The following is an 18,663-nucleotide window of genomic DNA, read 5'->3' on the forward strand; positions in this document are numbered from 1 at the left end:
GCCTTGAGAGAGGTGGGCATATTTGATAGATTAACCTTAAATCAGTTTCTTAGCACAGTGCAAGAAGGAGCTTTATCACTGACGTGCTGTGTCATTTGGAGACTGAGGTTAACTTTTCCTTCTCTGCTTTTCTCCCTTGCTCCCAGGATTGCAATAGAGTATCTTTGATCTCTGCATTAAGGATGATTGCAACTTTAGGAGAATTAATTAATTATGCTTTGCTTGATTTTCTCATCTGTAAAGTAGATAAGCGATGTATTTTGTGGGTGTGTTATAAGGGAGTTTGAGAACCTCCCAAAGAAAATGTTACTGGAATGAGAAATAGGAATTTTAGCAAAGTATAAACGGAGCTTTATCAAAGTAGAGGGTTCTTTACTATTCATGATTTTTGTTGTTGCTATTTGTGAGGTTTAATAATTAAATATTCTTACCAGAATTAGGAAAATGTTATCTTTTTTAACTTTTACAGATTCTTACAGATTTTTTTCTGCAGGATTGATCATGTACTCAACTTTTTTTTTTTCAAATATAGTCTAAGTCTGATTGCAATTCATTTACTTTTATAACAAAATACACATTATTAGAAGCAGGAAACCTTGCACTTGAGCTGTGTATTTTCATGAAGTTTTAGGCAGGAAAAGGACAACAAAGTATGGCCTGAATTCATATTTGCTGTGTGCCAGTGCAAATGTGATTGAAGGCTGGGCTACACTTACTAGTAAGCATTGCTTGGTCAGAAAATGAGCTTGAGGGATAAAGCGGTGTAGTGTGCACAATTTGATTCAGTAAGTGGAAAAATTTGCTTTGCTAGCATATTAAGGACTGAAGATACAAGGATCCTCCTACCAAATTCAGCATTTTAACTGTGAAACTGGCATCTCCTCACTTGGTTTTACATGTCCTCAGCTACTTCTTTCGAGGTGGCACAAGCAGAGCATTATGAAACCAATTATGAGCTGTACATCTATTAATTCTCATAGTGGTTTATAACAGCAGTTTTTGGTGTCCACACTCACCCTCTACTGACTGCCCCATTGCTTCTGTTGGCACCAAGTTTGGCCTCCTGCTTTTCAGAGGAGGCTCCCAATGGCTTTTACTGAACAGCTGGGCTGCTGATGGGATTTATCTGAATCGGGATGTTTCTTTATCTTTGTACTGTAAACAGTGGAAGTGGTTGGTGGTGCCATCTGTGCTCACGGAGATCCTGTGGGGTAAATGTGTTTCCACATTTTTGATCTTTTAAATCGAGTAGTGTCCATCCTGGGTTGCTCTTCTGCTTGTTGTTAAGGGATTGTACCAAGCTTTTTTAGCTAGGGAGGGTCTAGAATTTATCAGGAACATTTCTGTATTAATTGATTTTGTCACTGATAACCAACTTCAGAAAGGAGTATAGGGGCTTTTCTGCCAGCACCCCTACTTACTTTTGATAAGCCTATCTCATTAAACCCATAATTTGACAAATATTCTTGCTTGTGGTAGCTTAATAGTAACAACAAGTACTAAAAATGTGACTTTTTTAAAATATAGCTCTCCTCATCCATGGAGTTTAAAGCACTTTATAAAGGAACGTAAGTTTTATTATGCTCCTTTGTAGATGGAGAAATGACTGTAGAAAGATTAAATGTCTTGAAGACACTTTTCACCTAAGAAACAGATGTTGCCATATAGAGGGAAGAGATCCTTTAGATCTTCATCTGGCAGTTTCTTCTGTAAATAGAATTTAGGGAAATTCCTAATCCACATTTTTATAATATGGTCTCTATAATAGGATTTTTTGGCTGTGACTGTCTTCTAATTGAGATGAGCAGCTGATTTCCTATTCACTTAAATTGCTACTTAAGCAAATCACAGAGAGTTTTTCAGTGTGGTTTATTTGTGTGACTCCTTTATGTCTGAGATAGCACATGGTGTTTTTCCAGACACCAAAAACATCTTCAGAATAACAACAACAAAAAAAAAAAGTGTCATGAGTTAGGGTAGAGCCCTGAAATATGGTATTATGCAGGTTTCTCATTGTGTAAAGTCCATATTAAGAGGAAGGGTATTTCTGCCTTGCTCAGTCATGTGGTTCATGATCACAATTTACACAAAAGGGCAACATTAGAGAAGTACTGCATGTGTTTTAAATGAATTCTAACATACTTGAGCAGTTAGAGAGAAGATCATTGCATGACAGGCAGCTCCACGCAGGCTGTGGCTTGAGTGCCATTGCCTTATACTGCCCATCCCTCTTTAGAAATCAGTGGATGTGTAATGTGTTCCCATAAAAAATATGGTTCAGCTTACAAATGTTTGCTCATGAAAACATAAGATGTAATGCAGAGGACACAGAAGGATGAAACAGGTCTGGTCCCTTGATCCTTTCTGCACATGGTGAAGCACAGCTAAGGGTGCAGCAGAATTTCTGTGTAAAGCCAAATTCTTCAACTAGAAAAATGTACAAAATATGGAAACTGAAAAGAGGAAACTGCTTACAATAGCCTGAGGAAGAAAATAGGATATGTTACTAGGGGTTAGATAATGTAGAAGTTGGGTTATCAAGGGTATCATGAGATAATATCCTAAAATACACTCTCTTGTACACTGCTAAAGAAAAAATGGGATATGGCATGCACATGAATCAGAGGAATCATTATATCACTGGACTCCCATTCCAGAGACCGAGAGAGCATGCTAAAAAGAAGAGGTTGTCTTTGAAAATGCAAAGCCTTCAGATCTTTTTTGGTACTGCAGAAAGGCAGCAGAACTCATGGCTGTTTATCTGTCAGGAGGCTGGAGAACACGATACAGATTCAAGAGAAAAGCTGTCATACATGCTGGGAGGGAGGAGAAGATGCTCGTAAAAAGAAGCCTGTAAACATGGGGTCCTGTTCTCATTTTTGTCATTAGCACCAGCAAGTGTGTACAGTAAAAAAGTATGGAACAGAAATTTCATTTCCATCTTTCAAGACATGGGACAACACACTTCAGAGCAGAGTCACAGAAACAGGACTGGAAAAGAGCTCAGAAATGCCTGTAGTTTATCCTCCTGCCTAGAACATGGGAGTCCCACATTTACCTCAGGCATGTTACTGTTTGAGACTTTAGGTTGGAAACTCTACCCTCTATCCAAATGCTTCATTCTCAAACCTTTATAAATGTTTTTGTCAAGTCTAACTCAAATCATCATTGCTGTAACATAGGGCTCTGAGGATTTCCATCTCTAGTGTGGGATTCCCAAGTGTTACTTCCTCCACTGTGCTGTTGTCAGTACAAAACCATCAGTGCTGTGTCTTAGGCCATCCTGACTGCTGCTGTCACTTTTCTGGGTCAGGCTGGAAGAATGCAGACTGCCCCAGCAAAAAGTTTTTCAAAAGTTATGGATTAATTAACAGCCTGGGAGCTGAAGTTTAGCTGGAGCTACTCCAATGTTCATGTGTTGCTGCCAGCACAGAAGGAGCTGTTGTGATTCTTGATGGTGGAACTTCCATTTTTCTGGTTTAGTGAAGGTCACAGCTAAGTTTGTGCTTAACACAAGATCAGATATTTTACCAGCAGCTATCAAAGGGGTCAGCTTTACCTTGCTCATTCTGAAGGGCTTGCAAGGATTTTTCGAAGTCAGAATTGGAAAGCATCAGGAATATATCTCAGAGGCCTCCCATAAAATATGCTTATTTACACAGTTTGTTCTCCTTGGGGATATTAGACCAACTCTTTGTACTTGATCATGATGTAAACAATATGGTTATTGCCACAGTAAATTGCACCCAAGTGAATTTGTATTTTACTTCTGCAGACTGAGTGAAGTTGTATATACTGAACAGCCCTGTGGTAATAGATTAGATCCACACAAAAGCCAGTCAATAGCTTACAACTTCCACGTGTGTTTGCAAATAAACAATTTTAACTGGAATTTTGATAAGCAGCTGCTTGACAGCTGTCACCCCTAGTGCCTGCATTCCCATTTCCAGTGAAATGGTTGGTGATTGTGAATATCCAGAAAGATTGTGTCATTCAGGAATGTCAGGGGGAGAGGTGGGGGATATTGGAGAGTGTGTGGGGAGGAGTTGCTTGGTTAGGCTAAAATGGAAATTAGATTTAGAGCAGCACTAAGGTGAATTAGCAAGAGGGGATCTGCAATAGTGTGGGGATGGAAGTCAACAGCACTACTTGCTTGGGTAAATCTTTTAGCTGTAAAAACTTCATGGCATTCAGTGGGGTCTTTTTATGTATTTCTAATACTCTGTGGAAGCCTACCATGCTATCGCTGTATTTGTGTAAGAATGATTTGTATTCTGAAAGCAATGGGTACTTATGAGAGAGAGGCATTTTTCTGTATCTCTCCATTTAGTTGACATTTTTAGGGATATTTTGTACACATATCGTCTTACTTGGAGAAAACACAAATGATCCACTTAGAACTGAAAATAAATAATAAATAATTTGGTCTCCTGTAAATTGGACTTATAAAATAGCTTGATTGCAATTACCAGCTTTGCAGTAATCTTGAAGGAATTAAGATAAAATGGTGTTATCATGAGCAATAGTAAAAATGAAAATGCACAGACATTTCTCTTGATCTTGTAAATCATTCTTCTCTCCTCTGAAGGGGGACCATGACTTCCCAAAAGTACAGTCATAACCATTCTGGGGGAGCACCAAGCTACTGCAGCCACAATCCTTGGTCCTGCTCTATCCCTCCTTGGGTTCAGAGATAATCATCCCGAGCAGTTCTTTCCATTGCTGATTCATATAACATCACATGCTCTTTTTTCTGCACTCCTTGTTCTCTTCTCCAAGGCCTGAGGTTCTTCTGTGGGTCCAGAGAGGAAGTATGGAGGATACAGTCTCTTGTCTTTAGACATAATTCCAGATTAATACCATCTGGAGTTACATGGGTGAGCTGGAGAGTGTGACATGATTGTGACAGCACAGTACCCACATTTTAAAACTCCCCCTCACTCTGCCCTGTGGGATTCATGTCCCAGCAAGAGAAGCTGTTGTTTCAGGCCTTGGCCCCTTCTCTTTTGACACTCAGAAATGTTTGCCCAGATGGAAGAATCCAGCTTTCAAGTCTAGCAGAGTCCTTCCCTGCTGGTAGCCTGTACATCATCTGTCACTGCTGCCCTGATCCAGTGTGTCTGTCTCAGAGACCAGCACAAGAAAGGTCCAGTCTAGGACTGATTTTGTCATGACTAGGCTGTTCTGTAGAGGCTAGGATATTTTAGTTCAAAGGGAAAATACCAGTGAAAATATTCACCAGATAAAATACATGAATGACTGCACAATGTGTGTAGATGAAGCCCAACTCCATCACGCCTATGATCTCTTGGCAATTGGTCATGATGGGACACACCTCTGCACAGTGGCTGTAAGAGATGCCAGTGGAAGAAATTGCAGGAAGAGGCATCTGGTTATAAAGGAGGGGTACATATCTCTCTTTGCATGCAGCCATGCACTAATGCACTTAGAATGCCCCTTATTAATCTTATGGATAGGTGGATGGGAGGGAGGAAGATAAATAGAGAGATGTATGCATATATGCTGAATAAGAGTGAGAAACAAAAAAAAAAAACCCAAAAAAACCAAAAAAAAACAAAAAAAAAAAAAAACAAACAAAAAAAAAAAAAAAAAAAAAAAAAAAAAACCAAAAAAAAAACAAAAAAAAACCAAAAAAAACCAATCCACAACCCAGGAATGAAATGGCAAAAAATACACTACACTCACTGACAGTCTTTCCTAGGTTCTTATGCTGGTTCTTAGCATTTACAAGGTTGCTTTTTACACTGAAAAATGGATGAGCACTGCCTCTAATGCTTCTGTTTAGGCACAAGAGTGATACTGGATTCATGTGAGAGATGGAGAGCGGGAAAGTGTTGGGTATATTTAGATTCTATTTCATTTTTATTTCATATTCAGTAACGCTACAGAGACGGACTTCATTCCTCATTTCAAAGAGAAATCCATCAGATAAATTGTGTTCACTGCGGGGAGAGGAATTTTGTCAAAACCAAGATGAAAGATGCCTTTCTGCAGTAGCCTTGGTGTACCAGGAGGTGTGTTTCCTGGATGCTACTAATAGGTGTATTTTTTAACCCTGGGTTCTGCATGTGGAAGAGTTTTCTTGGTTCTTCCAAAAGGCTGTCTGAGAAACCTTGTACTTGGAGCACGTAGATCTATGCTGCTCAGGAAGTCTATGTCAGCCAGGCCACAGTTACAGGACTGAAAAAAAGAGTATTTTGAACTTTTTTTTTTTTTAATGCCAACGTTATTAGAATATTAAGAAATGTAAGGGGGCACTCATTTAAAGTAGCTCAGAATTATGTCAACTGGAGGTTTTGCTGCAGTGCATTAGTATCACAGGTAAATGATTCATGACATTTGCCATCCTAACCTGTTTGAAGTTGTGATTTTAAAAATGCAGATTTTCAGGGCAAACAGCTATAAATCTGATCTGATTTTTAATATATTTTATAAATCCGGTCTGATAATTATTTTTTTTCCAAAGGAACAATGTACCAGCTCTGTAGTCATCTTAGAATTTACTGTTTATGATCCCCTTTTGCCTTACTTAATCTCAGTTTAATTCTTTGGTTGTTTTATTTGAGAGGGAAAAGTCTTTTGGTAGTGCATATATACCTGTAGTGTTAGAAAAAATATTTTCCATATACTGATGTTTTCTGTCCTTGCAGTCAAGTGATTCTGTTATCATAAAATCTCCTCTGAACTGCAAACCCCAGGCAGTGCAGGAAGCTGCAGCAGGGTTTCAGGAGCCAGTGGGACTGGCAGCTTACTGTGAATGTTAACACAAGACTGCTGTTTGTTAGCTTGGAAATCCATTTTCTAGTTTTTCCCTGATCTGAACGTGTTTGGAAACAGGATGATGTAGGGATTTTCCTATTCATCAGCTTTCCATTTCTCCTGTGAATTTCCTATCTTGCTCCAAGGCAGTCATTCAGGCTGTGGGGAGTCTGGTCACCAGCGCCACAGCCAAATTTCCTACAAGAGCAAATCTGGATCCTCTGTATTATCTCCTACACTTGACCTTGGGAATGGAGGAGGTAGCGGTGGGAGGAGTTTGTATGAGATGAAGAGATTTGACCTCATGAAACAGTTCTAAAACAATGCTCCCCTCAATGTACATGTGGGGATGAGGAAAATCTGGTTTTTTTCTACAACACAAGATGATGTTGGTCCTTCTGGTTTGATGTACAGCGTCTCCTTTCAGTGTCTGAAGACCACTCATTCTTTCTCCCTTGCAACCGTGTCAATCTATACTTATCTCTTCCTCTGACTTATTTTTAAAAGTACTTACCTGAAAATAAAATGAACAGGTGGACTAGTGTATTTTCTAGGAGATTCTCTGGGAAGCTACAAGGCAATTAAAAAATGTTTAATATATCTCTTTTTGTATTTGGCTCCCATTCAGCCTTCTCCAGATCGTCTGGTCTCTCTGCTGTCTAGATCAACTAGCTTTTGAAAAATGTCTTCACGCACACTTTTTAACTGTTTGCCTTGATCAGAAATACGAAAAAAGAGTCATAAAAACAAGACAGGGATGTGCTAGACGGGGAAAAATGTCAAGGGATATATTATTCAGAGCTTTATGTAAAACTTCCTTTCTTTTCCTAGTTGTAATGGTAGTTTCACTCTTGCCTCTCCCATTGAACTTGACTGTGTTAATTTGGTTTGTTCTGGGCTTAGTGAGTTTTGAAAGCAAGGGCTGGTCAGTGTCCAGTCCTGAGTGTTCCTTATTATCAGTTCGTATGATCTGTGATAGGAAGGGAATGATTCTGTACATCCAAGCCTAATGACCTGAATTTGTAAAGCTAAATAGCAAAACTGCTACTGGCATGACTCACTATTATTTTTAGCTCTGAAGAGGAGACAGTGGAGCAAAGGTTCATCTTTCCATACCAACTGTGCCTTTTGTTGAACAATCTGATCTTGCTGAGAGGTTTAATGTTCATCTTTCTGTTTTTAACCAGGTTTCTGCAAGATGCCATGCATCTGTTTGGCTTCTATTCACAATATGCTCATTCCTTGAGAGAATGCCTCTCTGCTCTTCTGGTACTGTACAGGCCCTTGCACAGGACAGAGACTTTGCAACTTGAATTGTTGCTGGAAACAGCCAAAGCAGAAAATGTGACTGATTTAACTGAAACAGCAACACAGAAGTCTGTGGATTTGGTTTGTGCTACTTAAAGTATAAATATTTTCTCCCTTTTCCTTCAGAATGCTAATTATTTTATGTTTAAAGAATGATTTTCAGAGGTTAGACATTTGGTAATACTGGTATAATAAAGAAAAAAATCACATTTTCCCATGCAATAACTGATCCAGATTCAGTTTGGAAAAGTGATTTCTGAAAGGTTTTGCTCCTAATCTCATGGAGTGCTGCAAAGCCTACCAGGCTGCCTGGGCTCTGCTCCTGCCAGGTTTACCTGGGGAATACCTGGTCGTTAAAATCCTCTTGCATCCAAGCAGTTCCAGTTTCTAACACTGAATTTCTAAGTAAAAGTGAGTGGTGATACTGACAGATTTGAATGAAAAAACATTTTTACACCTTAAAAAAACAGTGAAGTGACTTTAGAATTTAAGAACTGCTTTAGAATTAGCTTAAGCACTGAAAGAAGCTTAAAGCCCCTAAACTTTCAGTGAAACAAAGGGCCTGATCTGCTGTGAAGGTACAGGGCAGACCAGAGAGGTGCTATGGCCTTTGGGACACTTGCTAAGTCTGTGACCAAAGCAAAAACCTGCATTCAGATTACTGAATAGTGGGATTTAGGTCCTAGTCTGTGGCTCATAATGGTGATGCAGCATACTTTATAAGGAGATTGCGGGTTTTATGGTGAATTGAAGAAAAAGAAATTTAAATCACTTTAAGACACTGCACATACAGCAGCCTTTTAATGGAAAAAGACCCACTTTACCAGGATTTAAATCTAATTTGTATTATCTCTTAAGAGGGACATATGATGGTGAATGTCAACTGAGTGATGCTTGTATGTTCTCTGTAGTCAAGTCTTGGTCTGCTACATATGGAAGACTTATCAGAGCCAAAAAGGGAAATAAGGGCAGAGAATAAGGAGCACAGGAGAAGAATGTGCCTTGCATTATCAGGGGATTGCAAATTCAGATAAAGTAAGACACAGACATTTTGTCAAAGAAGTTGAGTATGTAAGTTTAAAGCTTGCTCTAGGCAGTTTAACTTAGCCAGCACTTCCAACAGCTGATAACCTAAAGTGACACTGACCTTGGCAGACTTACAAGGGCAAGACTTGCACAGGGATAAATTATTTCTTGATCAGTTGCTCAAGTATATGAGACGCAGTCCAGCATTCCTTCAGTATTGATTATGGGTGTTTGTTTTATCCCAGAACAAACATACTGATTGCAGACAGTGGAAGTAGAACAGTCTCTCTGTCTATTTGAGCTCTTCTCTATCAATTTTAGTATATCCTGGGGCACAGTGATGCTACTGAGTTTGTGCTGCTCTCTCCACTTGCCTTCTTGACTCATCCTTTTTTAAAGCTGCAATGCATGGAGTAGGAAGCAATGGTTTTGTTCAGTAACTATCTGTGCAAGCAGGATTTTTGGCCAGATCATCTTTTTTCTGGCCTCGTTGCCTTCATGTCCAGGAGATATTTCACGACCTTGGTGTGTGGAGACACAATTCCAATAGCACAGCTAGTTTTCAAGTGTTGTAAGTGGCTGCTTTGAGGCTGTCAGTGTTTAGAGACACAGTGGAGGCAACTTAGCCACAACGTCACTATTTTTAATCCACCCTCTGTGTACTGAATCACCGTACCTCTTGCTAAATCTGTCAGGGTCTGTGGGTGGTAAATGCTGCTAGGATGTAATTCCTTTTTCTTGTGAGGAGCTACCCAGACTCAGGAAATAAAATGCCATGGTGAGAACAGAACTCAGCTGTACCCTCCCCGTGCTCATTGTAGTGATTTCTGTGTAGCAGAATTGGGCAGTTCTGTAGTCATAGCCCTTTCCTGGATTTATGGCCCAGCAGACAGATCTTATTGGTTTCTTGGACTAACTGAATGCTGTCAATGCCAAAAGTCCCACAGATATTCTCATTTTCAGCTTAATATATTAAAATGCCTGTGATAAAAAGCCACCAAAAACCAAAAAAAACAAAAAAACAAAACAAAACAAAAAAAAAAACCAAAAAAAAAACCCTAGGTCCAAAAATGTTATGTGATACCTCTGGGAAAGTGACAGCTGAAGGGTCCCTTCTAGATCTTCTGTTGAGTGACTTGCTGGGTTCAGAGATGCTTTTGCACATGCTACTTTGCCCATCTGTTCTCCCTGCTTCCTCAGATCCCCTGAGCAGACAGAGAAGCACAACTCAGAAGGCTTCTTTTCTCTCTGCTCTTCAGAGAGAAGAAATTGTGTCAACTGCAATACACTATTTGGATGCAAAAAACCCTGAGCTGGCAGGTAAAAAAAACCCCAGATAGTATCTCTGAGATGTGTAAGGTGAGTTGCCCAAAGAATCCCAGTCCCCTTGGTTTAGCAGTGGTCACTGAATTACAGACCTGACATTTTTAGACAGCTGTGGCTTATGTTTGCTTGCTCCTCTGTTAGACATTTAAAGGATATAATGCTATGGTGAGAAATAGCTTAATTTATACCATTTGCTTTACCAGCACGGCCTTTAAGTCAATAAAATGTTGTAAGACTCAAGCTCTTTGTGAGCTAAATCTCTGCTGACAGCACATGATTGAGTCAATTTTGCAGATGGGACAGATTTCCATGTTGTGTCTCAACCTGTCTTATGATTACTTGCACACAGACCTAGCCACTGACAACCCAAAAATGTTAATGTGAGTGAATGCTCACACATATGCCTTACACATATGTGAACACCCACTCCTTTATGCATTGCTGGAGGAAAAAATATTCTTGTACACAAGAATCCTGTTCTTTATACATGGGGAATGCAGGATGCAAAGTTATGCAGCCTGAAATAGGAGCAGGGGGTTGAAATGTCAGCTTGTTAAAAAAAAAAAAAAGGAAAATTAATATTGAATGGTTGTATATTCAAGAGGACTGAGCATGACAGGGATTTGTACTTGATCATCAATCCTTCTTCCTTCAGTAGGTCAGCACTTGTTGGCTCCAAATCTGAAGCTCCTTTCACCCGGAGGCCTTCTCTTACCATACTCTTGTGGGATACCTGTCTGTCCCACAGCCCTAGGCCACTTGACACTAATTCCCAGTAATTGCTGTCAGTGTTGAAAGAAAAGCTGGTACTGAGTCAGCGAAGAGAGGGAATTGTTCTGGCCTGCCTGGAAGTTTTACATTTAGCACCAGTTGTCACACAAGGCTGCTGTGGCCTCCCCTGCGTGTTTTCTGAGTGTTGCCTGGTTCAGTGAAGACCACAGGTGTTCTGCATCAGAAGTAAAATGTCACAATTAAGTGGAGAAATTCAGTTTCCGAATTTTCATGGAACAATTTCTTATCGTGGAATATTCTGAGTTGGAAGGGGCCCACAAGGATCATGGAAGTCCAACTCCTGGCTCTGCACAGATTGTCCCATGGATAAGCCACTTAGGATCATACTTTCAGAGATATATTAAGCATTTGAAAGCATTTGAAAACATAAAATTTAGCTCACTTTTCAATTTTCTTTAACTTAGTGCCAATTTAGAAATTTATATTTCTGTTCATTGGACTTCAGTTGTAGCAGGCTAATGCCTACACAGCAGAACATTTCTGCCCTACTTGATTTTGTCTGTAACTTATAAAACTGAGTAGGGGAGACCCTGGGTCTCTCTGAAGGTTAGATTCTGACTCTGGTTTATTTGCACAACTGATGGCTTGAATTTCTTTTAGGTTCCAGAGTTTGTCCTCTAAGCATTTATTTGCCCATTTAATTAAAAATCTTTGCCTGGGGCTGAGCCCTGACACACGAGGTGGCATTTCACGATCAAATGTTATTAATGTAAAAAAAAGCACTGGAGACCACTGATTTAATTTAAGAACTTATTTTCAGATGCGATTTATCCCAAATTTCTAGTAAAAGTCCATGGAGGTTGTGATTTTGTATCATGTTTTGAAAGCAGATCCTGACCTAAGACACCTCAGTTATACGGCACCGTTAGTGAGGAAGGACTTCTGGCCACTGTACTGAAATCTCTTTAAAATGTGACCATCTGTCCAGTGTTCTGCAAAGGCAGGAAATACTAATTACAGAATGTTCTGACATCTCTGGACTTGTGACACAGCTGACTCTGACCCAATATGTTCACAAAATTGAAGTTGATATATATTGAAAACTGCACAGCTCAGTAACACTTTGTTTTCTGAACTGCTTTACCTTTGTAATAAGTATATTAGACAAAAGGAGTATATTTTTTAAAGGCATTCAGTTCAAATTTGCATGAAAATGGTACTGTTGCTACAGGATTTATTATGAACTGTTACATAAATAATCTGCTTTTAAACAACCTCTAAATACCTATTTATGCAATGTAGCAGTTGAAAAGTTAGTATGTATTTTAAGACTGACAGTAGCTTACTGTATTCAGCATCTTTGGCTTGTACAGCAGAACATTTTTCACTTAACAACATATTTGAAAAACCAAATCAAATACCAAGAGACACACTGTGCACACACACACTGGATTTAAATATAAAGTTCAAGTCACATTATGCGTCAGCTGCAAGCAGGAAAATATTAAATCTGACTTTTTTTTAGTAGACATGCTCATGTGCTTAAATGTTATAAAGGTTATTTGTCAATAGATAATGCTGTACACGCTATGAGTTGAACGACCTAAGCCAAAAAGGTTTCTAAATGGATAAATGTTAAGAACTGGAACTACACAGTCTGATCCCCTTAGCCAAGCCCATGACAGGACTCCTCTTCAGCCACACTGATCAGTTCTACTTTACTCTGTCTGCAAAACTGCTCACAGACCTGGGGCCTGCTTAACAAGGGCAGTGTCTGCATCGTCTTGCCCTTTTAACAGCAGTGGCTCTTAGTGTTGTTTCCCCGCTTTTGAATCCAGCTTCTGACTCTGTGTTGCGAACTTCTCCCATGGCCTTTGGGTGAGGTCGTGTGTCCCTTGCTACCAAAACTGATTGTGTTCTGTGGGTGGTTTCACCTCTTGTTAGACCATTAATGAATCTTGCTTTAAACATCAAGCTTAACAGCAAAATTGCAGGTTTTTAGTAGGCAGTAAAATAATCTTGACATTGCTCCAGGCTTGTATTTGTGGGATTTTTATGCAACGTGCTTCTGGACTGGAGTGGAATATTGTATTCTGCCTACTCATTCTTCTGTTCTTCATGTAAATATATACTCAAGTGTTTGCTGGAGGCAGTGATTTTTTAAATCAAACAGGTTATATTTATTTAAGTGTGAATCTTCTATCCACTCTACCCGAGCAGGTGGCAGTTCCTAAGATTGATTATTCAGGATGAGCAGCTCTCTTTATTCATGAATATGTCTTCTGCATGTGCAGGAGGGCACTCATTCCATTCTGAAGTGGTTACCACTTCTGCTCAGTGATGCTGCCCCTGCTTTGACCTCACCATGTAGATTCTTCAGGTACCCTTGGAACCAGTTGCCATAGTGTTGGATTTGTCTTGTTCTTAAGTTTGTATGGCCATGCCAAAAAGCTGCTTTGTGAAAGGAAGGCAGTGCCTGTCCCTAGTCTGCCCTAAATGGGCTGATCCACTGCGAGCCCACTGCCTGTGGGACTTGTCATGCAGGAGCACATGAGATGTCCCTGTGCACCCTGGTGCACTGGGACACAGTGGTGAGAATCCAACCCATATCCTGCCCTGCAGGGTGAGTTTGTTTCAGGGGTGCAAAGCTGTGGCTTCATATTTGAAATCTGGAGGAATAAGTAGCTGAAGTAATTGTTAGTAAATTGTGTTTCTGTTCAATTTTGAAATGAATAGATGATTTTTTCAGGAACGTGTTAGCAGTGCCAAGTGAGAAGACTCCTTGGGCAAAAGATCTGACTACTTAGAAATTAAAATTGTGCAGAATAGATATAATATCTAGAAGATGATAGTTTTATCCTTTGGGCATATGTCTGTGTAGGCTGAAGAAATTAGTGGAGCTGATCTCCCACCTCAGTTTTCTTAATGCCCTGTATGTGTTTTATACAACATTTTGGTTTTATAAGCAATCATGCACACGTGATTTCTGATTTCTCTGTTTCAGACTCTGGAAAGTTCTGACTTGTATAATGGGTCTAGAGTAATAAAGATTTAAATTGTGAAATATGCTAAATAAATACTATATTTCTTTAGAATCATTCTCAAAACTGAAGACTCAAGATACTTGTTTTGAATGCTTCTTGAAGACTTACTAAATCCCTGACTTCTCAATCTCCTGGAAGGAGGGTGTGATCACTTGTGACTTACAGTCTGTCCTTGTATGAGGTACAATCCTTTGAGCTGCAGAGGCCATAGGTAATCAATCCTGCATTCATTTTTCAACAAAAGAATTAATCTGACTGATATTCAGTTGAATTTTGCATTGAGAGAGAACTGCAGAAATATTGTGAACCATGCACTTAGACTTTCACATTTTTAACCTGTTAACCCTTGTGCATCTGTCTAATGTGTTCAGATGTTTAAGACTAGAGTTTTCTGTGAAAAAAAAAGTCAGAAAAGGAAACACTGACCATATATAGTCCCTCTTTCCTCTGCAGTGCATTAAACAAGAGTACAACAAGGTAAAATTTTATTGATGCTTTTTCCGTTTATTTTCATTGAGAAAATTCCTATAGAATCGTGAGCTATTGTGACCTGAGCCTTTTGTTTCATTCTAGTAATAGTAAGTTTTGAGATCACAATGATATTCCATAGGTGAGATCTCAGCAGAAGAGGTGGAATTCTGCCAGCCTTTGTGACTACATCTGTTGTATTGCAGGTCTTGTCTTTGGAATCTTGATCCTAAGAACACTGCTGTGGCCATGAAGGGGCAATTTCAGGAGAGGGTGCAACCTTCTTACTTCATGCTTTGGAGGATCAATTTGATGTTGGCTCCTGGCATATTTGGTCATTGGGAATGTGTTCCTCCTTCCCTTAGTTATGAACTCTGTAGCTTCCGTCTGCCGCCATGTACAGTGGGATAGGATAGTTGATCCAGAAGATCCAGAGAAAGACGTAGTGTTCTTTGGCCATGTCTTCAAGTCATGGAAGAAGCCTTTAACTGTGGAAGGAGGTTTTATAGTTACCATGTGGATATTGAATGAAGAATCTAGAAGATGCTTCAGACTGCAACAGGCTGCTGACCACTTGCCTTTGATTGGAAGCAATCTTCACGATGTAACAAATTCTGTAGAATATTTTCCTTTTCAAGGATTCTCTTGTCCTGTGGAAAGACCTAGGAGTTGAAATAGCCCAGTAAAAGTTTAATCTCTGTGTTTGAAATGGTGGGTGTAGAAGGTTGAAGATGAGTTGTGTTTCATAGGAGGAATAAAACTGGTGTTCACGGGTATTTATGTTCTTTTGTTGTGCGGGAGAGAGTGGAATCTTATCAAACTGCACCAGGGAGATGTTTTCAAAGCAGAAGACTGTAACTGTCTGTTCTGGTCCTATGTGAATGTCTGAGAGGAATGTTTTAAGTCAGGGTAGCTGCAAGCTGAGCACTCCACTCTAAGTCTCATGTTTGACTCATCAACACTTCACAGTTGGCTGTAACAAATTCCACTGCCTAGTCTAGTCTAAAGGATCTCTTTTTTTCTTTGCCATTTGTGCATCAACATCCAGGTCTGGTGTTATGCAGGCACATTTTTTAATCTTATTAGTCAGTCTGGGGCTGAGCAGATAGAAAGCAGACAGGAAGAGAAGGAGCTTGGGGTCTTGATGGACAAGAAGGTGACCATGAGCCAGCAGTGTGCCCTTGCAGCAAAGGCAGCCAACAACATCCTGGGCTGCACTGGGAAGAGAGAAGCACTTGTTTCCTGTGAGGAGAGGCCAGAAGAGCTGAGACTGTCCAGCCTGAAGGAGAGAAAGCTCAGGGAAGCTCTTACTGATGTGTAAAAAATAACCTGAATGGGGAGGACAGAGAAGACAGAGCCAGGCTTTCAGTGGTGCCCAGTGGCAGCACAGCAGGTAAAAGGCACAAACTGAAATAGGAGATTTCCTCTGAATGTCTGGAAACAGTTTTTCCATTGTGAGGGTGACCAAGCACTGGTTTCCAGAGAGGTGGTGGAGTCTCCATCTGAGAAGATTTTCAAAGCCTTACTGGACACAGTCCTGGGCAGCCCACTCTAGCTGTCCCTGGTTGAGCTGGGGCTGTGGACTAGATGATCAGAAGGTCCCTTAGAGTCTCAGCAGTTCTGCTGTTCTGTGATATACCACATATCAACACACATCAGAGGAAGCCTCCCTGTCAGACTTGTCCATCAGCACTGTCAGGGAAATGCGAAGTGTGGGAGAGATACTCCCTTATACAGACATTGTAAAGTTATGGAATGGCTGAATGTGATGTGCAGGTCGTGTCCAAAGTACACAGACTTCTGTGGTAAGTTGGGTGTGAGGCTGGGGTATACTCACAACATAAAGAAGCAGATGAAGATCTCAGACTTGCTATTTGAAATTTTAAGTGTATCCAGCAAGATTTGTGTACAGACATGAGGACATTTTTGCTCATGTTCCAGAACCTGGCTAATTCCAGCCTGGAAATATGGCCTAAGAAATGCTTAATTTTGGCCACATGTAACCCTTTATCTCCTTTCATACCTCTTCTATCTTTATCTTAGTCCAGATAAATGGAGCAGGGTATAACAATTTAGCAACCCTTTCAATACAGAGTTAAAGGTCTACAGTGCAATGTAAGTGAAGGGAATGACAGAAAATTAAAACTATAAAGACATTAGGCTCGGCAGTGCTATTGTGGTTTGCTGTTACTGTTACCATCCTTGTTATTGCTGTTATGAGTGACATAGTTGTTTTTATCATAGCCTGGCTACCATCCTCAGCTGAAATTAGGAAGTTCATTGCACTGGTGCTTGTTGAACACACAACATGACCGTATGCTGCCTTGGCTCAAGTAGGACCAAACTGCTAAGGCACAGCTCGTCTTCGTCAGTGTCCTTGTGTTGCTGCTTCCGTGGTAGGAACAGATGGCATAGCAGGAGTGTTCCCAGCTTGGGTAAAACAAGATGCAGAAGGTCAAATGAACTGGCTCTCATTAGAATATGCTGGCTATTACAGTTAGGTGTTGTCTAGCAATCGGGCCTAGATGTAATTCTCCATTGCACAGATTATATCTAATATCTCTCAAATATGGCAAGCGCATACCACACAGAAATAAAGATTTTTCAGAAGTTGCAAAGTGACCGATTTCACAGCCATACGTGCATTTTGAGGCATTTCTTCCCATATCTGATTCTGAACGTTTTTGTTGTGTAGCAATGAAATGACTTCTCTCTACATAAAAGCCACAATGGCCTTGAAACCTTAAATCTGGAGAAAGGGATGAAGAATATTATATTTTAAGCTCATGATTCAGTGACCTTAGTTCAACAGTGACAAGACATTCCTGCCATCTAAGTAGATAATTAAATGAACTCACACATGTAAAATGGATTTTCCGGTTGCTCAGATGTCTGTGTCCCACGTGGTCTCCTCAAGACCTTTCACAGTCTCATCAGAGGTGCCAGTTTTGGATGAGATGTGGAAGTTGAACCATGCATGGTTGTAGAATTTAACTCCTTGGGATCAGAGAGTGCTGCTTGGGCAATGGGAGAAATTTGCAATCACCCTCTACTAAGGGTTCAGTTATTCTACTTCATAGCATCTTATGTCCATGCCAAAAGGAAAATAATTTTTACGCTTTTTAGATTATGTTTAGTGATGTTTGCTCATTGTTTTTTGGCCTTGTGTGTATGCTATTAGAGTTAGGCTAATTTATGGTGGCATGTGATTGCTTGTTGTACTTGTTCCTGAAACTGGGGAGGGAAAATGCTAGGAACAGACCTGCAAAGTGATTTTACCTCATTTTCTCCTTGATTGCTTTAGCATTAGATTGATCTACATTCTCTTCTTTGTTCTGCCATGCATTTCTTGGCCTCTTAATTTTCAGCATAAAATGTAAATAGTTATTCACTGATCCACATGTATATGAAAAGGTGAAAGAGGTCAGTGAAGAGTGTAATGATGAGAGGGAGAGGAAAAGTGCTTTTGAAAACATGTTTCTAGTTTGATTAGATTTTGTCCTGGTTCAAACTATAAAATCTTTGAAAACTTATAACTCCTGTAATGAGGTTAGGTTATATTCCCTATCAATTCAATCTTCTGGCCAGCACACCATTAAGCAGGCATTTTCTAGTTCATAACTGCAGGAGAGACAATACAGCAGACTTTGTGAGGAAGGCCTTATGTGACTGCGAGATCTCTCTTTTTTTATAATTCTCTTAATTGGTCTAGTAAAATATATTTCTTTTCCTGACAAATGTTGCCTTGATGTATCCTGGAGGCAATCACAGCTACAACAGTATTACTGCTGCTCTGAAAGTCACAGCTGAATATGTCAGTGGGAATCAAAGTAAAAGGTGCAATAGAAATGTTATGAATTATTATTAAGATACATGAGAAAGCTCTGCAGGGAAGAACTGGAACATCTTGGGAAATGGTCTGCAGTCAGCCAGCTGGGAAGGCTGAAGACAGAATGTTAATAGAAATGTTGTTTTTAAA

The 18,663-nt window shown here is 39.9% G+C and overlaps 1 protein-coding gene and 1 long non-coding RNA gene across 4 annotated transcripts in view; both read left to right on the plus strand.

Moving 5' to 3' along the window:
* Window positions 1-18,663, plus strand: part of SUSD4 (sushi domain containing 4) — a 71,421-nt gene that overhangs the window by 5,658 nt on the left and 47,100 nt on the right. The window lies entirely within an intron of this gene.
* LOC128785867 (uncharacterized) lies at window positions 13,585-16,843 on the plus strand. Its single transcript, XR_008430066.1, has 3 exons — window positions 13,585-13,795; window positions 14,266-14,427; window positions 14,891-16,843. It is a non-coding gene; the product is annotated as an uncharacterized LOC128785867 (long non-coding RNA).

Source organism: Vidua chalybeata, chromosome 3 (genome assembly GCF_026979565.1).
Source record: "Vidua chalybeata isolate OUT-0048 chromosome 3, bVidCha1 merged haplotype, whole genome shotgun sequence".
Lineage (NCBI taxonomy): Eukaryota > Metazoa > Chordata > Aves > Passeriformes > Viduidae > Vidua > Vidua chalybeata.